Here is a 22,423-nt window from a genome sequence, read left to right on the forward strand (position 1 = left end):
CGAATGAATGAGAATGAGCCAGTTCCCACTAAACTCAGCTAATTGTACTCTGTGGTCAGCTAAGTCACCCTATTGTCCATCAACTTTGAGTATTAGATTTGCTGGATGCCAACTGGAATTAGGTGATTAATAAAGATGGGGAAAGATTGTTTGATGTTGAGTATCTATTTAATAAATGATTTTTAATTACTGTGTGATTTTTTTTTATTTACTTTTTTTCCTAGTTCACTACAAATCCCAGTGTGCCCAGGATATTGGGGTATGCCAGCACTTGTGATTCTCCATGTTCCAGCATTCCCTGGCAGTATGTTGGTGCTTATAGTAATGTACCCTACATCCTTTTTCCTTTCCGTTTACCCACTGCAGTACCAGTATCGGCTTGCTGCGCTGTCATTTCTGCAGAACCCAATGTATTTTTGTTCTCTGATTTTGCCATATCCAGCCAAGCCTGTCCACACTAGGTTACAGATTTGGGGGAAGGGGGTGGGGTGGGGTGCCACACCATTTTTTACATTCTATTTGCTTATAAACATCATCAAAATATCCTCCACACATGTTCCTATAGGATTTATAGAAATATAGTGTAATGGTATGTAGTCAATGTAAATTCAGTGTACATAACCAATGAGAACATTTAGTGCATGCAACAAATGAGAACTGTCTTTGAGAACGTGATAGGACCAGACACAAAATACATCAGTGCTGCATTTTAAAATATTGATCTGTTGAGACATGGTTCACCATTCACATTGTAGAGTCTTGTATGTCTAAAGACATAATGTTTACATGAGAATGTCAACATAGTCAAAATGTCAACATGCTGCTTATCAACATTGATCAAGTCAATATTCATAATGTCAACACTGCTGAAATGTAGACAATGATAGAATGTTGACAAATTATCCCTGTTGGCCCAGCAGTCACTTACCTGATCCCAGCGGCAGCTGCGTCTCCAATGATGGCATCTGGATTTGGGCGGACATGTGATGAGCAGTTCCGGTTAAGTGATCTGATACACCAACATTCCGATAAGTACAGTCCCCCTATCCCTAATCCCTCCTCCTAACCCTCCCTCTAGTATCACACCTACTAGCGTCCCGCCGCCTAACCATAACCACCCCCTAGTGCCTATTCTGAGAATGTCTGGATTTCACATGTTGATATTTCTGATGTTGACATTGTAAACATGGCGACATTCTGAGAATGTCGACTAGTTGTCTGCTGACATTTAAAAATTTTTTATATCATAATTGTTGACAATGTGGTGCTGACATTATGATTGTTGAGATTGTGACTGTTGACCTTATGACTACATCTTTTCTTAATTAGCTACAATTATATTATTTTTAGTATTTTATCAAAAGATAGGCTAAGTGCGTGGTGGGACATTTTGTGTGTGTGTAGACAGAATTGTGGTTTATTCAGAGTTATTTATATGCAGAGATCTGTCTGACCCAAGGATAGGGCTGTTGCAAGTCCCCATTGATAGTGATGACAGCTACTTTCATAAGCCAATGTAGTGGGGCATTCCGGTCTCACAGATGTGGACTACTCTGAATATGGGCAAAGATCCACATTTATTTACAAGCAGGCCAAATTGCATGTAACTCTAACCCAGACCCTGAGTGGGCTTCTACTTTCTGTATGACATAACCAATATATCCTGGGATACTAAGTTTTGATGGTTGGTCTTACCAATGTAGCTAAACCTACAGGTGCATTCATTTCAAATCACAGATGTTATTTAAATACTTAAAAAATATTTAAAAAATTATATTATTAGAATCATTTTAAGTTTATTAGCTAAAATATCAACAAAGAATATGATTTAAACTAACTGTATTTATTAGTTGATTTAATTCATGTTGTGGCTAGAAAACAGACTGAAGATCTTGGAACAACCTTTTGTAATTTAGAGAAATTATTAATTAATAAATAAAATTATGGTTGGGTATTACAAGACTAGAAAAATATGCAAAAATATCAAGGGATACCAAGCAGCCAAAACAGTGGGACCAGATTTTTCATTGAACCATATAAAATTACAGTATACGAGAAAAATTAAATGTTAAATGGTTATAGAAAAAAGAGCTAATTGAAGCAGAAACTTGCTAGAGAGGAGGTTGGAGAGGAATTTGCATTTAAAAAAAAAAAGTTGAATTAGCTATTATCCATAATAAAGAAAGAAATTAGAGATAAGAAAGAGCTTAAAACCAAACAAGCAAAGGAATTGAAGTAGATTCACAACTACTAACAACAATACTAGAAACAGAAAAAAGGCCATAATAAAGGGCTGAGCCTTAAAATTTAGTGTACGTAACCAATGAGAAAATTCAGTGCATGCAACAAATGGGAACTAGGTTTCTGACAATGTAGCCAATGAAAAATGTAATGTACGCACAGAGCTGGATTAAGAGCCACATGAGCCTCAGGCTAAAAATGTTTAAGCGGCTATCGTGAGTGGCGGAGTAGCTGTCACCAGTGCTGTGTGGGTGTGGCTAAAGCTGCATAGGTGTCGCCAGTACCATGTGGGCGTGTACATTCACTACACTTTCAGTCCCAATATCTCCCTAAATAGGTAAAACTATAAAAATTTCATAATTTTGTGAGGTAAATAGAAATACCATTTGATTGCTTTTGATTTATGACCAATCATGTTGCCATAGTAATAGAAGAAATATTGAGAATTAGTCCGCAATAAAATAGGAGGTGCAGCAAGAGGTAAAAATACAATAGAGTAAACGCCCACTACTCAAAAGAGCATGCAAATATAATTGATGTAGATTACCTGTAGATCATGTGTACCTGTGATTGGGGGAGCGCTAGAAGATGATCTACATCAATTATATTTGCAATCATGTTGGCAGCTGGTGGCGGTGCATAATGTTTTATGATGGCAGATAAAAAGATAGCTGCACTGTTAGTGTAAACAGATAATGTATTGTACCACCAGTGGTATGTAGGTTCAGCCTACAGTCCATAAGCCGGGTCGGAGTATTTTTAGGAGAAGAGCCTGTGTTGCATCTCTTAGTTTTGGGGTAGATTTACTAAAGTATTTAAAAATAAAAATTGAAGGAGTTGCCAATAGCACCAATCAGATTCTAACTGTCATTTCTCAATTACATCCTAGAAAATGATAGACATAATTTGATTGGGCGCTATAGGCAACATCTATAGTTTTCTTTTTTAGAAGCTTTAGTAATCTATCCCTCGGTGTCAAAATACATCTAAACGGCCGACACTGTGACTAGCAAGAGTAGACTCCTGCTGCTGAAAGGCCCTGGGTGTTGGCATTGACACTCTCTATAGAGAAGGGAGTAAGGTTCCAGGCCCCAATTAACCACTTGCCTGGCATGATTGCAATTTTCAGACCACACCAGGCAATTCTTTATCTGCTCTGGTCGCAAAATTTCGACCAGTCAGATAAATACGACGGCGGCTGCAGGAAGAGAATCTTCCCGCAACTGCTGCTCTCAGAGGGACCGCCCGGTCCCTCTGCTTACCTGTACACTCTCCCCCTATGTCTGCTGTGCTGCCAATCACTGCTGATCAGTCAGCAAAGCAGGACCCCCTACCCAACGGCTGCAAAGATTAGGATCCGATGGGAAAAAGTAAATTAACATTCCCCTCACCCCCTTAGTGTACCTGGTGCCTGAAACCGGTGTAAAATTTAAAGTCGTGATGGTAGTGATGTTTCCGATGTTCCAATGGTGGTTCAGATGTTCCAATGTTTGAAAAAATAACATATTTTTTTTTACAAATCTTTAAAAAAAAAATTTCAATGAAATCATTTTTGATAAGTTGAAATAGATGTTTCTCACCTAATTCACTCATTAAAAAAATGACAATTTTGCAGTGGTTTTTAGAAAAAAAAATTGCCAGTTAAGTGGTTAATGGATAAGCAGACGTCTGTTAGAGTAGTCATATCACCCACTGGCTGGCAGCTGGGAGTGGTCACAGATGCAGAAGTGTATGTAGAAAAAATGCAGGAATGAGCACTAATGCATTTCAGTGCCTGGAGTCACCTTCACCAGAACACTCAGGATATGGATGGATATTGATAAGTCCTCACCAAAACCTTACATAAGTTACCCTTTAGAGAGAATATTCATTTAGTGTGCTTTCTAATAAGATGGTACCCAGAAGGAAGTGAAAATGAGGAGTCAGTAATGAGGAAACCAAAATCAGATCCTTCATTAAAATTGACTAATCAAAGGCATAATGGTATTTCAAGCTTTTCTAAATATATACTCCACAGGAACAGCTGTTAAGTACAGAACCATCCTATTCTTCAAATGCTGAACAATGAGTTTGAATTATTTTTAGGACTTAATAAATTTCTACGAAAATTAACTAAGAAAATAAATTTTGGCGAATCAGTAAATGACTTAAAGTACAAATGCTGAATCATATAAACCTAGTATGAAATCAAGTTTAAAATAGCCTTCATAATGTACTGTTTGTGGACATATTTTTATGAAAAGAAAAAAAAATTATCATCATTACAAATGTTGCCTAAACTAAACAGCAATTTAATTTAATTTTAAGCTCCTAAAATTTTGATAAAGAACCAAGATTTCAACCAGCACACAAAAGTGGGATTATTATTCTCAAGTATAGTTTTGATTACATAGAAGAAGCTCAAAGATTACTAACTCTATTGTAGGGCTAGAATTTTGTATTAGAGAATTTCTCAAGGAAGGAATTATTAACATAAATGTCATTTTGTTTTTATGTTATTTTTTACTCTTTGCTAGAAATTCATAAATTTCTTTAATAACACTCAGAAAAACCTTTTATTGCTGGGATAAATTTCCTTATAGCCAATGCTCTTTAAACAGTCGAGTGCGAAGGCTTCATAGTCCACAACATGTACTGCAAGAATGCAGAGGATGAGTACCACTTGTACACAGCACTACAGGGCTGCATGTAAGTGAAAAAGGTAATAATATAGCCTGACTATCATGTCATCAACTTCTGGAGGAGCATATGATGGCTGCATGCTTTCAGAGCACCCATCCTCAGATCCACAATTGCCCTCCATCTTACCATCTTGAGCTGTATTTCAGACCTAGTCTGCACATTTTGGTGTCCAGCTGTGCTGAGTCATCCATTAGTTAAATCCAACTCACGCAAGCAGACTCGAGCACCAGATCAGTCTATTCACCTGGTCAACTAGACCTGTCAGACTGGTCTGTATCGATCTCATGTGTCATTGTTTGGCTTTGTACAGGTCCCTCTACCAGATGCTTAACTCTGTGATTTTATTAAGATTTCTCACCAGACCTGCAATCTGTGGATTTTGCTGCCTGCCTCACTCTTTCTAACTGTCTCATGTGATCTGTTCTGTCATCATTCCCTTGCATGGTGAATGGATCCTTTTCCCAAGGACCCAACAGCTACTGTAGCTTGTCTTCTAGTCTCTCCATTACACTTCGAGTAGCAGCTGAGGATTTGGCCAATTGCTCAATTCTGCACCCCATACACTCCCTGGACTAAACTACTTCCAACTTCAGGCCAATTGCTTGTAATATAGCACTACACCATTACTCCTAACATCTGGTGCTCATTATCTCTCATCCAGTTTTTCCTGTTCTTATTGCTTACATGCCTTTACCATGGTCTCTCGCATTGTTCTCATGCTGTTTTTTGTCTTCTTGCATATTGTCACTGCAGTTGTTAATCAGCTACTACAGCCTTATCACCTTTGAATTACCACTATGTTACTAAATGTCTATCCACTCTACATCTGCCTCTTTTGTTTCTTCCCAAGCTTTAAAATATCTCCACATGTATTTTATCCTATAAATTATAATCTACAAGCTGAAGTACCGGGCATTGACTGGGTTTAAATCTTCAAGTTATTAAGTTTTATTATGTGATGTCATCCAAATTGATCCAGTTGAAGCCCAGGACAGGCTCCTTCGGTCAACGTTCTGTCTGGCACACTTTGCCGTAAGGTCTAACCAGGACCCCAACCACCTCAATAGGCATCCCAGACCAATTGCCACTCCTCTGTGAAGTTTTCATGCAAAGCCATCCAATGGAAGGCCCAGAACAGGCTTTCTGGGTCAAAGTTCTGCCCAGCATAAACAAATGGCAGGTCCAACTGGGACTTCAACCCCTAGTATGTCTTCTGGTATCCAATGTTACCAATCTGTGAAGTTTGCATCCAAATTCATCTAGTGGAAGGCTCAGAACAGGCTCCCCAGGTAAATGTTCTGCCCAGCGTATACCCACAGGAGGTCCGACTGGAACCCTAACCCCCCTAAAATCTGGCCAGATTCCAACTGGATCACCTCACATTGGTTTCATCCCAATTGTATTAGGGGAGTATCTTTGATGTCATCCAATTCCATCCATGCCAAGAACAGGTTACCTGGGAAAAAGTTCTGCGAGCACACTCTGCCGTGAGGTCCAACTGGGACCCCAACCACTCCAATAGGTATTCCAGACCAATTGCTAACCCATCTGTGAAGTGTTTATCCAAATTCATTCAGTGGATGGCCCAGATCAGGTTCCCCAGGTCAAAGTTCTGCCCAGTGTACACAAACAGCAGGTTCAACCAGGACCTCAACCCCGTAGTATGTCTGGGATCCAAAGTTACAACTCTGTGAAGCTTTTGTCCAAATCTATCCAGTGGGAGGCTCAGAACAGGCTCCCCAGGTCCATTCAGGCTCCCTGGGTCAAAGATCTGCCTGGCACACTCCGCCATGATGTCTAACTGGGACACTAACCACAACATTAGGAATCCCAGATGAATTGCCCCCCCTGTGAAGTTTTCATCTAAGTCCATACAGTGGAAGGCCGAAAGAAGGCTTCCAGGGTCAAAGATCTGCCCAGCATCCCCGAGTCAAAGTTCTGCCCAGCATACACCAACGGGAAGTCTGACCTGGACCTCAACCCCTTAGTATGTCTTCTTGAATCCAATCAAATAATGGGTTGCCACTGAAGTTTTCGTCCAAATCCACCCAGTGGAAGGATCAGAACAGGCTCCCCATGTCAAAGTTCTGCCCAGCATATACCAACGGGAGGTGGGTCTGGGACCCTAATCCCCCTAAAACCTGTCCAGGATCCAACTGGACCACCTCACATTGGTTTCATCCCAATCGGTGAAGAAGTGTCCGAATGCATACAATAAATACCCGGACAAACAAACAAACAGACTACTGAATTTGTATACAAGATGTAGTGCACCCAAGATGGCTGCTTGCATTGTACTCTTGCGGATATGATGAACAATCTGTGGATCAAATGAATGAATGAGTGGTACAATAATGAGTGTCAGCAGGCAACAGTAAAGCATGGTGGAGGTTCCTTGCAAGTTTGAGGCTGCATTTCAGCAAATGGAGTTGGGGATTTTGGTCAGGATTAATGGTGTCCTCAATGCTGAGAAATACAAGCAAGTACTTATCCATCATGCAATAGCATCAGGAAGGCATCTGATTGGATCAAAATTTATTCTGCAGCAGGACAATGACCCCAAACATACAGGCAATGTCATTAAGAACTATCTTCAGTGTAAAGAAGAAAATGGAGTCCTGGAAGTGATGATATGGCCCCCACAGAGCCCTCATCTCAACATCATCGAGTCTGCCTGGGATTACATAAAGAGACAGAAGGATTTGAGCAAGCCTACATCCACAGATGATCTGTGGTTAGTTCTCCAAGATGTTTGGACAACCTCCCTGCCAAGTTCCTTCACAAACTGTGTGCAAGTGTACCTAGAAGATCTGAATAATTGAGCTGTTTTGAATGGTGATCACACCAAATATTGATTTGATTTAGATTTATATTCTGTTAATTCACTTTGCATTTTGTTAATTTATAAAAAATAAACTATTAACATTTCTATTTTTGAAAGCATTCATACTTTGCAGCATTTTTTCCACACCTGCCTAAAACTTTTGCACAGTACTATATATACTGTATATAAAACAATGACAGATGTGGCACTCCTTCCATCATTCTGGAAAGAATATTCAAATGTATCAATTTCCAAAATATGATGAAATGTTAAAAGACAGGCAATGATAAACCTTTCACTCCTCAATGGTTCTGTTGCACTAGACCCTCTTATGTAGTGGGGGGCAGCTCCGTTTTTATAGAAATAGCAAAAGGACATGCGCCTAATAGTGCAGTATATTCAAACAACAGTTATATGTAAGAGAGTTTCAAATATTCTGCTTACAATACATACGCTTGTGCAAAAGCATATCAACAATTTTTGTCATCTAATGAATTAAAATGCTGCATATCTGGTCGTAGCAGAAACAATCCAATTGCATTCAAAAGTGTGTAATACCAGTGGAGGGTAGTGGAAGTGGGTATTCCCAACACGTTTAATCTGTTCGCAGCTTCCTCAGGGCTTATATTCCTTGGATCAGGGATGTCCTTATATACCCTTGGCTTATCTGCATGCTCCGAGTGAAATTGGTGACACTGCCCACCTACACTACCCTCCACTGGTATTGCCCACTTTTCTTGATTGCAATTGGACTGTTTTTGCCATGGCCATATAAGCACCATTTTGAGGGTGTTTTATTGGAAAGTAGACTATTATTATTGATGCTGTATCTCAATATAACTCCATAGAATATATTAGTGGTATTTCAGTTTGCAAGCATAATTTTCAATAAAGATCCTGAACACACCAATAGTAATAACCAGTGTATATTCCTTCCCCCCATCCTCCCACCCTAAAAAAAACAATGATAGCAGATCAATGTGCCAGAGTTTTTGCTATTTTTTGTGCATACCCTGTACCTATGGCAAGTTTTTGGAAAAATGGCGCTGGTGCCAAACTTCCATAGAAACCACCACATATGTGATGTTGGAGACCAACATTCAGAAGCAACATATGTGCCTCTGCCCAATCCACATGTGTGTAAAGTGGGCTCCAACCTCTATATTGCCTCCGGGTGAAGGGGATAAAGTTGTTCCTCTGCAGAACTGTATATATATAAAAATTGTAGTCTGATAAAAATTATGTCATTGGAATGTAATGACAGTTAGGGCCAAATGTAACAGGGTGAGAGTTTAGAAAATGTGAGAGTTTAGCAACAAACTCTCACACTTTTTAAACTTGGCCAATGTAATATAGAGTCTGACAACAGGCAAACTTGCATGTTTTTAGACTAAAAAAACTCTCATGATTTAAACTCTGATCTAGATGTTTTCCCATTTTTAAGATAAATTTACTGCTAAACTATCACATTTTCTACACTCTCACCCTATTACATTTGGACCTTGGTCTGATGTCTGACCCCTCCCACCTGTGTCAGTAATGCAGATGATAGTGTAAAGGGCAGTGATAGAGATAGACGAGGGGAAAAGAAAAAAGGAAGGAGAAGTAGACATGGGGAGAAAGTGTAGTTTGGGAAACAGAGAGAAAGAGCTTTCTATGAGTTACAGAGTTTTACTATGTTATTTTATATACATCTGAAAATGTCTTGAGAATGCTGGTTGGTGGCTTCAACCAAGGACCCCAAGAGAGAGCGTTTTCCCCTTTCACATCTTCAGCTACTTTATATCTCTCAGCCACAATATTTCAACTATATTTCTTTACTATGTCAAAGGTCAATCTATTCAGTTCTAAGAGCAAGACACTTATATAATTAATATTGACATACCATCACTACACAACTGTATACAAGATAAAACAAGGATATAAATCTCACAACCGATACTACACATTTCATATTTTCCTTTTAGCAGAAGAAGGTCAAAGTAAACTTAATACATCCTTACATATTTAACTCCTCCTTAAAATATGACTTTCAATTTTATATAGTGCCACCTAAGGCTAAGAGCATGGAATCAATATATAAAAATATGTAGATATATTAACCTCCCAAGGTGTAATAATATATTATAAAAAATGTAGGAAGACAGCAAGTCATTACTGAGCACAGCAGGAATGAGTGCACATACTTAGTGCAATATCCTTGTTATCAAAGCAATTCAAATAAAAACCACTGTAAATGACACCAATAATACTAATCAGATATCATAGGTCTATCCATTTGTCACACAGTCCTCATTAGCATGTGAGAGCAAAGACTCGGTCAGTCACAAACGTTACAAAGGTAGGTCACGTTAGCTGCAAGCTATCTCATTAAGCCAGCAAAACATTCCAGCTTATTAATGCTGATAACAAGACAACATAAGCCAAGTGATTTTAAATTGAGTTAAGGCAAAATCAATTACTAAATGCGCCTGTTGGCCATGAATTATAATTTTGTAAACTGTTTCTAAAAAAAAAAAAAAGCATCCTCATAGTACATGTCAACATATTCATAATGTCGACCTGTACTACATTCTCAATATTTACATCTAACACGAACCCTTACCCTAACCCTTACACTAATCTTAACCCTAATGCTACCTGTAACACTAACCTTAACACTAACCCTAACCTTTAATCTAATGCTAACTCTTACCCTATCACTAACCCTAACACTATCCCTTACCCTAACACTAACCCTTACCCTAATGCCAAAACTAACATTTACACTAACCCTTACCCTAACACTAATCCTAACTGTTACCCTAACACGAACCCTTACCCTAATGCCAAAACTAACCTTAACACTAACCCTAACCTTAACATTAACCCTTACCCTAACACTAACCCTAACCTTAACAATAACCATAACCCTTACCCTAACACTAACTCTATCCCTTACCCTAACACTAACCCTTACCTAACACTAAATCTTACCCTAATGCTAATCATAACCCTAATGCTAACACTAACCTTAACACTAACCCCAACCTTTGATCTAACACTAACCCTAACAATATCCCTTACCCTAACACTAACATTAACAATAACGCTTACCCTAATGCCAAAACTAACCTTAACACTAACCTTAACATTAACCCTAACACTTACCCTAACACCAACTCTAACTCTTACCCTAACACTAATCCTATCCCTTACCCTAATACCAAAACTAACCTTAACACTAACCCTAACCTTAACATTAACCCTTACCCTAACACTAACCCTAACCTTTAATCTAATGCTAACCCTAACCACTAAACCTAACTCTAACCCTAATATGATGTTGTCTATGTCAATATTTTAACCATGTTGAATCAATACTTTCAACATTCTGGTGTCTCATTTTGATTATCGACAAAATGAATGACGACTGAATGCATACCAGCCAAATTTGGGCACCTTAACATCCTTTGTATTGCAACTCATGTAGCAATCTAGTGGGCAAATGTGATTTCATTTGATCAGGTGCCATTGATAATATATTATTATGTTAATGTATAATAATAATTAGACATTTGTCAATTTGCAAATGTCTATTAAATAAAGCAAATTTATTGTGAAATGTTTAAAATAACACAAATTTAATATTGAGTCAAATGTTGATTCATTTAATTTAAACCAATTTGTATAACTAACTTAGACTTTCTGTTTAGCTTTTTATGTTATTTATGGTGACTTGACATGGAACTCAAAGTAACGTAAGAGGCATTTGGGAATTAACTGTAACAAAGAAGGAAAAACACAATGAGAGACAAGAATACCACCTACAATATTTAAATTGACTGTTGGGAAAATGCTTTTAAAAGATCAGCAAAACTGGAAATTGAAAGATCTCTAAATGGCCAAATCAGAGTTGTTTAGAATTTTATTTTTTGGTGGGGTCAAAATGGCTGCTAGATTAGAGTTCAAATGACATTCTTTACAAGCACGGTTTTACTACCAATGGGAAATATAATCACTGCCATTTAGACTCAACTGAGTGGACTTTGCATTAATTTCTTAAAGGATTTACTTAATTGGGAAGGACGGCGATAGCAAGGTGATGAGATCAAGAAACCAGAATGCATAGAATCAACTGTCAAACTTGGTGGTATTCATCTATATAATAATTGTCAGCATGTCTGCCCCATCTTCGACATGCCCAGCAAAAGGAAAGACTACCTGGAGCAGGGGACCATTGTGCTGACAACAGGTGGTAAGTATAGTGGGTTGGGGTGGGATGAGGTGGAGCAGTGGAGGACTGAGGTTACCAGATATATGCTGGGTCCATTTTCTAGTTAAAATATTCTAAATGATGCCAGATATGTTGTAATTGCATCTTCGCAGATGGATGTTTGCACAGCGTACAACAAATATATTGAATATATAGCAATGATGATTTTTCACAATGGCATTATGGCGCAAAGTGAAGTACCATCATAAGTTATCTATATAATTACTGAAAAAGTGTGTCTGTCTGTCTGTCCCTTATACATAGCCAGAGTTTTGTTCCTAGCTCCACCAAATTTGGCATGGTGGTGTAGTTTGACCAGGATTAGGCTTTTGCCTAGTTTTGAACTTTGTCAGGGCCACACACGGTCACAAAATAACTGTAAAATTGAGACACTCTTAAATTACACAGGTTTTCTGGCTGAGGGGCTAGCTTCATACACACACTGTCACACTCTGGCAGGCTTATGAGCAGCTCAGCACTCGCTACATTAAGACTGTTGAAGGCAGCATAATGAATCTGCAATCTTTGATACTTGCAAAGCTTAGCATACGGAGATTGTAAAAAGCAGGGGAAATTGATCACAGCAACACAGTGCCACTGCGGATGGGCCCCCTTCTGTCCAGGAATGGGTCCCCAGTCCTGACATTCCCTCCCTGATGCCAGCTGTGTTAGACATTGTCTTCCATATTGGTCTGCAGAGTGATTTCAGAGGGTGATTCAGCTGCGGACACAGTGACAGGGATCAAGCATATATCCTATTATCAGGAATATGCACATACGCCAGGCCTGTACTACGCATGTGCAGTATGGGTCTGTGATCCTGCATGCAGTCCAGCAGCAGACTATCAGTGAATGACAGTATGCTGCCGTTTTTGGGCAGGAAACGGGAGGCGGTGGCCTCCTTTTTCCAAAATGGAGGAGTGCCACCTCCTGCTGCATTACCATACTACCATGTTAGCAGCTGCAATAGCATATCCATGCACAGCTGAATCACCTTCTCTGCTCTGCAGTGATTTCTGAAACTCAAGTGATTTTGGAAGCTATACTGATTTCTGTTCTGTAAGTCACCCACCTCCTGATATACCCCATTCCAAATGGTATGAGAATACACCTGCCTGCTCTGTTGTCTACTCCTAATTTGCATAGTTATCCAGGTTATAGGTGAGGACAGTGTAAAAAAAAGAAGGCTGCAGGTGTACTTCAGGGTCCAGTCTTCAACTCGGGCAATGCTGGGTATCTCAGCTAGTATGAAATAAAGATGTACAATTTTCTAGCAAGAGATTGAAATTGTGGTCTTTTTGTATGTTGTCAGACACCTTTACCTTTGTATTAGGACAGACTTAATAACAACATTTCTCACATGGTGGGATGTCACTCTGTTATCTAGGCTTTGTACTAAGGATGGCAAGCGCTTCTAAAACTCGCTCAACCTCATCAGCAAATCTACAGTAGTAGCACTATCATTCCTTTGCCTATTCTGCTGTCTGACTTTGTTATATCCAGTAGTAAAATTGTCCAGATGATATATTGTTTACTCTTTCTCTTCTTGACACTTTCACAATAAATAAAACTGGCTCTTCAATTCCGGTTATTCTCCTTTCAAATGGAAGAACTGGCACACAAATTTCATGTTTACAAATAAAGATCAAAATGTATAGAAATAAAAAATATAAAATGCACTACAATTATTTCAAGTCTGTCAATGTAATCAACTTACTGATCCACTCACATACATTTATATAGAAAGTGCTATGGTTTTTATTTTGTATTATTATTATTATTATTATTATTATTATTATTATTATTATTATTATTATTATTAGTAGTAGTATTATTAGTATTATTATTGTTATTAGTATTATTATATATAAGTAAACATTTTAAATAACAAAAGAAAACCTTTCCCATAAAGAAGAGTATGCTTACTGATAATGAGATGCCACCAGGTCTTCAGCATGGGTAGGAATGGTTATCAATAGTTAGAGTAATTCTAAAGGATAAACAGGACACATATCTGGTCATCAGATACAGGGTGCAGAATGTAATGTCAACATGCAGAATGTCAGCATGGTCTGAATGTCAACAAATGTCACCCAGGGGCGTAACTAGGTATTTGAAGGCCACATAGCAAAAGTTTGTAAAGGCCCCTATGTACCACCCAATGGTGAATAATGTTTATAACATACTGGATATAACTTTGACAAAGAAGGTGGGCCCCCTCAGCTCTGGGCCCCATAGCATCTGCATCACTTGCACCTATGGTAGTTACGCCCATGATGTACAATGTGGTACCATGTCAACATGTACCTTTGGTAAAATGTTCTGCTGCAGCACAAGATGTATACACACATAATAATAATAATAATAATAATAATAATAATAATAATAATAATAATAATAATAATAATAATAATAATAATAACCACAATACTACTGGTGCAAGGAAGTGCTAGCAACTGCTAGCAAGATGTGGCAAACACAGAAATAAATATAATACCTATATGTGAAATAATAGATATAATAAATGGTTAACAAAATCTGCAAACTTATCTAATAACAAGGGCTGAGGCACCTTTTTACAAAGTCCTTTGATGATCTTCATAGAGCTACTATCAAAACTCACTAACCTACACCAAGGAGCATGCAGAGTTCTATGGTACACTGTAGAAGAGGTTTGAATGTTGATATTAAAGATGAATTAGCCAAAATGGACCCTTCTCCAGGTTTGGAAGAATTTATGGACTGTAAATTGCAAGTGATCCATATTTAAGTGAAAGGCATATAGTAAAACAGTAAAACATAAGATGCGTATAAGTACTCCTTGTAATTTTCCTAGTGAATTGCAAACATTCTACTTTGTTACAGATACTCTTGAACCTGAACTGATGTGAGTGGGAAGTGTACTAGGTCCTGTGACCTAATCACTCCGCACAGAAATTAACTAATGTCTATATTGTGTACCTCCAAGCCACTTTCTCATTAAATTAACAGCACACAAAAAGAAAGATGATTGGGAAACACCAAGCACCAGCTCTATGGAGATGGCAGAGCAGGGTCAAGTTGGTCATTGCCCTCTTACAATAAGCATTATAAAATATATTACCTGTCTGCCTACCTGTTATATATCAGTGTCACTCAGTGTCAAGGTCAAAGATGTGTTGATTTCTATTTTTTCTTTTTTTGATTCTGGGGCTTTGAGAAATGATAGAAATGTTTAGTTAAAAACAAGAATGTGAGTGTGCCTCAATGGTCCCCTATAAAATCAGAGCCCAATGGATTAGGAAACTCAATCGATGATAATCCAAACAAAACAATGCCATTGTAAAACAACTGTCCTGGATATTGTTCATTATCCAAAATGTCCTATTGTCCTTAAAATGCCTTGTTTAGCAGAACATAGGCCCTCATTCAGAGCCGTACGCTCTGAGCAGAGCGCACGCTCTGAATGAGGGCCGGGCTCCATTTTCATGGAGCGTCCTCCTGGACGCTCGTATAGCTGTGGGTCACCACCCACAGGCTATACGAGCGTGCATTTTGATGGCTGCGATGGTCGAGACCATCGCGACCATCGAAATTGCGAGCCGGAGCCTGCGGTTGAGGTTTTCAACCGCAAGCTCCGGAGTGATTTTGGCTCTATCAGAGCCAAAATCACTCCCACTGACATCACTAGTGATGTCAGTGGGCCGGCTTCTGATGGGAGGCGTTCCTGTGGGAACGCCCCCGTCAGGGAGGCACGCCCCCGGCACGCCCCCTTTGATCGGACACAACGAGCGAAGGACTTTCCTTCGCTCGTCACGTCTGGCGCATGCGCACGACGGAGCTCCCTCCGTCGTGCGCATGCTCAGTGCATAACATCGACCCACTTGCGAGCGGACAGCCGCTCGCGAGTGGGTCTGAATCAGGCCCATAATCCCTTAATTGAAACAGCCAGACATCTTATTTTTGCAGCAGAGTATTGTAAAGCAAAATGTTTTAAGCCTGTGAATAGAGTGTCCAGTGTACAAAGTCTGAAATCCCTTGTTGATGTCAAAATCATAAAGATGTCTTTGACAAACGGAAAACAGAATGCCTACCACCTCATATGATTTATGATTGTCTGGCAGATATCATTCCTGGTGCTCAAATTCCATTTAGTTGAATATACTATGTAGCAGAAACTAAACTATAAACTTTTAAAGAGTGTATTTAAGATACTTAACTTGGTCAGAGGTTTTGTTTGTCCATCCACATATTTGGTAGACTCCAATCGTTGTAGTAAGAAAAGGAGATGGAGGTTTAGGGAGAATATGTAGATTACAGAGCACTAACGATAAGGAACAGATATTCATAGCCACTCATTTCTAAGTTATCTGAGTGATTGAGAGGGGCCAAACCAACTGGAATTGGCTTTCAGAACCTGATATAGATATTTTGAATGCCTTGTGGTGCCTTTCTGATTAGTCAATGCACCAGTAACTTTTCAAAAAGTTGTAAATTATATTTTTAAAAACATTCTTGATCAGTTTGGCTGACAACTTTCTTATCCTCAATACCTAAAGACACATCAGACCACATACACAGGGTTCTTGAAAGATTGAGAACTCATGGATTCTAGGCTAAGCTGCTGTAGGGAAGTGCACTATTTGAAACCAACAGCATCGAAATTCTGGATCATATCATTTCTGCCAAAGATCTAGAGATGGACAGAGAGAAATTGAAGGCAATTTAAGATTGGCCAGGGCTTGAAAATACTAACTTGAAAGAACTATCCATACTGTACTGTATGTCTGGTCAGAGAGCCAACATAAAAAACAGGTCATGCTGAGTCGCACTCCTTTAAGTCATATCTTCACACGCTAAAGTATACTGAGGTGTAACTGGGCTTTAATGGATTGTTCTTATGTAGGCTATGTTGAGTAAGAGCATGTTGATGCAATGGAGAGCTGAGCAAAGTTGAAATTAAGCCTACATATGCTGATTTCCAGAAGTTATTTGCACCTAGTATAAGGTAGGTGTAATTGTGCAAGGATGATGATGATGATGATGATGATGTTGACAGGCAAACACATAGAGTTGGGGGCGAATCACAAGGGGTGTATATATGCATTTTTTTCATGCACACCCATTTGGAGCAACATACGCCTGATAACAGTAACATAAATTGCAGGAAATAGATTCTATATTCATTTTCAATTTAATCCAAATGGGACATGCAATATAAGAGGTTGTGTTTTGACAACATGAAAAATGTCTTGTAATAAAATGAATAATAAATGACACAATATATGTAAAATCTCGAGCCAGAATTAACTTTTTGCTACAGTTTCCTCGCACAAGCACAAAAGCTACAGTAAAGAGAAGCAGCAATTCCTTGTTCATATTTTGGCTACAGTACTTTGGCTGGTGTACTATTATGGTTCAGGTTTTGCACATTATGGGTCCGACTCAAAGGCACACTCATTGCAGATGTTCACAAAGTTGAGTGATTATTTGCTACTATGCATGCGCAAAATATTCTGAATACCCCTATAACGCATGCATTCCCTTGTGTGTAGGCACATAAGCGCTGTTGCATATGGAATCTCTGGCAATCAAAATGGTGAAGGAAAGCCATGAGCGTTCCTGAGATGTGACCTGAAGTGAATGCAATAAAAGGCCGTCTCATGGCGTGTTATGGGCTTGTGAGTGCAAGTGGCTGCGTTCTCAGATGCAGCGCTGAAGCCATAAAGCCATGCTTAGACGGAGCTCGGAAGGAGACACTGCACCTGCCTTAGGTTAGTGCAAGTGTTGATGGGGCATGCGTTGGTGTAGTGTTCAGAACCAGCATCGGTGATATGCACTGATAGTTGGCTTCTCAGAACTTGCATATTCCACTAGAACACAAGCTGAATGCTGAATCTAGTTTTTGCATATTATCGGGAATGTGACTCCGCATAAAGTTGCAGTCTTGGCAATGACTGTTGCACCTCTTAATCAGACTCTATGTCAGTGGCATAATGAGGGGGGTGTGTGAGGGGCACCATGACAGGCCAGGAAGCTCGGGGGTTGGCCAGGACAATGTACAGTGTGGAGATGTGCGCCGCACTGTAGCAGTCAGTGCTGGAATCAAGTGTTTGATCCCAGAGCTAGAAGTCCTACAGTCCGGTGAGAGGTGTCCCCAGTGGGACACATCAGTGGTCCCATCACCAGTCAAGGAGCAGCGGCGGGTGACTTTTGGCACCAGCAGCGAGATGGGTGCAGCTCGCAGAATGCTGGCCATTAAAGATTTATGGCAATTTGAATTTGGTTAAGTCAGTTTGGTGACGGCCAGTGAAGGATTTCATGCAAAGTGCCCTGGCGGCCCGCAGAAGAGGCCAGAAGACACAGGGTTCAGAGAGAAGCACTCCAGTGGTCACAGAAGAGGTCATAATATGCTGGGCTTGAGAGAGAGTGGGGTCCAGTAGCCGCATTAGAAGCCAGAAGATGCCTGGGTCAAGAAAAAAGAGCTTGTCAGTGCCAGCACTGGCCAGGGCGGACCAGCTGGAGAAGAATGCGTTTCAGAACAAGAGAGTGCTGCAGTGGTGGTACAGTATAAAAGCTAACAAGTTCCCCAGCCTCTCCCACTGAACAGGTAGGCCATCCATTATGCTTTCCCATTATTAACCCCTCCCTAGACCACCAGGTTGTCGGGCACTAGGCCCATGAGGGTAATCAGGCCTTAGGCCTTTGGCACTGATAGACAGGCATTAGGCCACTGCTCCTGTGGCAGTCACATAAATTGGCTCCTTTTTTTGCACTGATTGCCAAAACACCTAGTTACACTCCTGCAAAACATATTGATCAATTTTTCTTTTTTTAAAGGTTTGAATATAAATTTAAAATGTAAAAGGGTAAAAAAATCTAAAATGAGAAAACTGTGTTTTTCATTTACATTCATCAAAATATATATTACAGTACTGGCTCTAGGAATTTTTACATCCTGAGCAGAAAACTTGACAACAGGTATTGTGAGAAGGTCATCACATCATGTACATATGTAAGGGCATGATGTCGTGATGTGCACAACATTGCACTATATGTATCAAAAAATAAACATCATCACAGCACCCAGTTGACAAGTGTTAGTCACACAGTCAATAAAGATATTGACCCAGACATTTTTAAGGAGATTATGCAACACATGTTTTCCTAGCACCCTTTGCAAAGCCAAATTCATTATCTTACTTTAAACACAAGAAAATGATTATGTATTATATGCATGTAGTTTTATTCAGCAGAAATTGAACATTTACTAATATTTACTTTAAACTATTTTTAAATGGAAAAAAAAATCATTATAAAAAATGTAAATAATAAAAAAATAGTGTGGGGAATGACCAAATGAAGCCATTGGTGCATAATTAAACTTTGCAGAACTAGTCTAATTTTTAGAGTTTTTCTGACCAAAGTGTCAATTTATCTGGATTGAAACATACTTCCCAACTTCTTCACATATCAATTTCATGAATCTGGTGGGTTATTCCAAAGTTTCTTTAACATCCCGCAGAAGAAGAGATAATATTAAGCAATCAAAAAGCAAGAGGTGCCGGATAGCTTGCAAAAGCCTCACAACAATGTTATAGGAGGATTAAGCTTAGCCGGTGTTTGATCCCAGATTTATTGGAATGAATACCAAAGGATATTTTGCATTCAGCAACATTTGAGTGTGCATTTCCAGTAGAGATGTGAGGTTCGGTCCTCCAGAAATCCGAATCTACCCAAATTTTGTGAATCCAGATACATCTTGATAAGATCCGGACAGATCTGATTTGCTGTTCGGATCTTTGGAATATGGATTTTAAATCCAAATTTCAGGTTTTGAATTGCAAAAATTACATGATCTTAGCTGTTTTTCAAAACTTTTTATCAATTTAAAAAAAAAAAAAGCCCAGATCCAAAACCAAAACCAAAAAATGAAGATGAATCCAAAACCAAAACACGGAGGTCAGCGCACATCTCTAATTTCCAGCACCCAAGTGAAATGCAAGAGCTTGCTATCATCTCCAGTCTTTCTTTAAATCTTGGATTTAGATTTCCAACAGCATGAAATGATTGGTCAAATTTTTTAATTAATGAGTGTTTAACTTCCACTTTTCTGTACCTGTAAGTAGAGATCCATTTAAATTAACAGCTGATTTTCTAATAAGCAATATGTGACAGAGGTGCACTGTATGATTCAGATGCAGTGATTGCTGAACTGGCTTCAGAGTCTTCAGGGCGTTCTGTAGCTAAACTCAGAAGACATCCTCATTAAGTACTGTGTTCTTTATACTTCTGGGTCCTGTAAGGGCATCATATTTTACTATGTCTTGAAAAAAGCTCTTTATTTTCGTTTAAACTTTTACATACGGTCACAAGGCATCTCGTCTAGTTTTATTTCAGAGTTTAATGATCGGTATTTTATTATTTGCAATATATTCTTCCGGCTTCTTCTTAAACACTGCGACTACAATATGAGCCTATTTTGGATCATGTGTTCTGCTTTTCTATAGCCCGTCTGCAGATTGTCCAGCTTTATGGTTTCATTGCATAACCTACTGCTGTGTATCCATTATAATCTTTCCAACTGCTTTCATATTACTTACATTACCAGCAGAGCATGTAGTTTATCGCTTCCAATCTTCTCCAAAAGTTACTATTATATATTTTACAATTACACATCACGCACTATTACATATTTTACATATCACATAATTTACCATTACATATTTTTTACAAACTACTATTTTCTCTGATTTCAATACTTCTCTAAAAATCTAAAAAAAATCTAAAAAATTAAACAGACCAAGAAGTTATCATCAAGGTGCTTCAGTAGAAAAGTCTCTTCTCCCCGTACATTTGTTCTTCTATAAGTGCTGCAAGACACATTGTTTCATTGATTTTTCTCTAGACAGATTGCACTATACTGTATATCCATATTCTGACTCCAAAAAAGCTTTGCTCAAAGAATGTTTGCTTGGCAAACAGCATAATGGTCTTAGTCATTAAAAAGCTTCCGGCCAATATGCATCTTCAGTTATTTACAACAACGTCCCTGAAGAATATACTGCCCTCGCAGGAGCGTGGTCAATTTTCTCCTGACCTTCAGTTGTCATTTGTTTGCAAATTTAGATATTGAAAGTAACTTGTAGAGAGTCGGTTGCCATATTTGTTTAATTGCAAAGGTTGTTTGGGCAGCTGTTTGTGAGGCTGATGTCATGAAAGTAGATGAAACAGGGTTTCTGGATTAAGATTAAATTTGGATAGAGCTACTGTACACTGTCATTATCATGAGCTATCTATTGTCTTATGTCAAGGATGTTTTGGGGGAGTTTAAAGACACCTATTACCTGTTTGGTAGCATTGGAAATGTACAGTATATAGCATTCCATCTATCAGTATCTGCAAATTACAATGTTCCTATTTATTTATATTTATTTTTATATCTATATATATATATATATATATATAGATATATATACACTGTATATATATATATATATATATATATATATATATGCAATCACAGAGGGAATGCGCAAACATGAGAATAGTAAAAAAACACAATGTTTAATAAAATTTGCCCACATTCATCAAAGTTAGCAGTTTCACGTGTGATCTGGTAGGTCTCTAAACTTAGCCGGACATCTTCCGTACTCAGCGACCAGCTGCACACCGTACTGCCTCTGGAAGTAGACAGATGACTGTTCCACAGTCTCACAATTCCTGGCCACGCCTAACTAGTCTAGTAGCTGCAGGAGTCTAGATTTGGTATATTTGGAATCTCCATTAGGAGATTTTTTTTATATGTATTTTTTATTTTATTGTATTCACATTCCTGTCCAGTGTGTGAATAACCTCTGAATTAAGTATGTTTAGAGACGAAAAGAACATTAGATGACATGAGGATTGTCAAAGTTTTTAATGAATACTTAACTACAAATTTACAGAGTGAGAGTATAGGTAATGATGATTTAGATTTGGATAACATTTGCATACAATCAGAAAGATTAACCATCAAAGAAATGAAATTAAGCTGGGAAATCACAACATTGGAGAACTATTTAGAAGCAAAAAGAGTTCCTAGAGGACTTAGATTTATGAAAAATCCCACTTTTGGTAACGATAGAAAATAATTTTTAGGTAATTGTTATGGAATTTTAGAGAATTGCTTGTTGGAATTAATGATACTGATTATATGTGAAAGGAAAAAAGAAATGTTGTAAATAGATAAAGAGATCTGTATTTTGGATGAAAAAATAAAACCTATTAAACTATTATCGGAGTTTATTGAGATTAAAACGGAAAATAATAATAAAAGTAAAAAGATTGGAGGAAGAGATTATAGTAATGAAACTTAAAACATTTAAGCATGCTTTGGATTATAGAAATGGGCAAGTCAGAAGTTGGCCAAAATTTAGGAGAGAGCAAAGAGATAAATATAG

This window comes from Taudactylus pleione, unplaced genomic scaffold, assembly GCF_031769625.1.
Source record: "Taudactylus pleione unplaced genomic scaffold, aTauple2 ptg000437l, whole genome shotgun sequence".
Lineage (NCBI taxonomy): Eukaryota > Metazoa > Chordata > Amphibia > Anura > Myobatrachidae > Taudactylus > Taudactylus pleione.